The following is a 599-nucleotide window of genomic DNA, read 5'->3' on the forward strand; positions in this document are numbered from 1 at the left end:
GCTTAATACGTTAAACTGTAATTTATTTACTTGTAAACTCTTCCGATATAAACAAATTCCAATTAGCCTCCAGCACTCTCCCTCGGACTTATTTTTAGGAGATATCACTGTGGCTACAAAACTATTTATGACTTAATTATTAAACTCCTTTAGACCCATGCAGCACCCAAGGTGCTTGTTCAAATTCAAAAATCCAAACTCAAACATAAATTATATTTCTTATGTATATCACACAATGTAGAGCCTTAACACTGCTTGGAAACTGGTGGGAACCTCATTGCTTCTGAGGCCTGCTACCATTATGACGGGGTGGCAGGGAGTTAAAAGCAAGGGCAGGAGAATGGCTTTCATTGGCCCTTGTCATGTCCAATGCCAGCATTCCCAATTTTGGCACAGAGTATTTCTAAACAATGGACCCTTTCCCCATGAGGCTGCAGGCTTTCCTGGACAGTCTCCCTGTATGATGGGTTCTCTGCTTGCTGTTGTCTGCATACCAGCAGTGAGGCCCTTAAGTAACTGTTTGTGGACCTCATTGACCTTTAGGCAGGGAGTTCGCTTTCTTCCCTTCTTGCTGAGTCTGACTGGGGAAGAGAAAGCAG

The sequence above is a fragment of the Rhincodon typus genome, chromosome 15 (assembly GCF_021869965.1).
Source record: "Rhincodon typus isolate 14 chromosome 15, sRhiTyp1.1, whole genome shotgun sequence".
NCBI lineage: Eukaryota > Metazoa > Chordata > Chondrichthyes > Orectolobiformes > Rhincodontidae > Rhincodon > Rhincodon typus.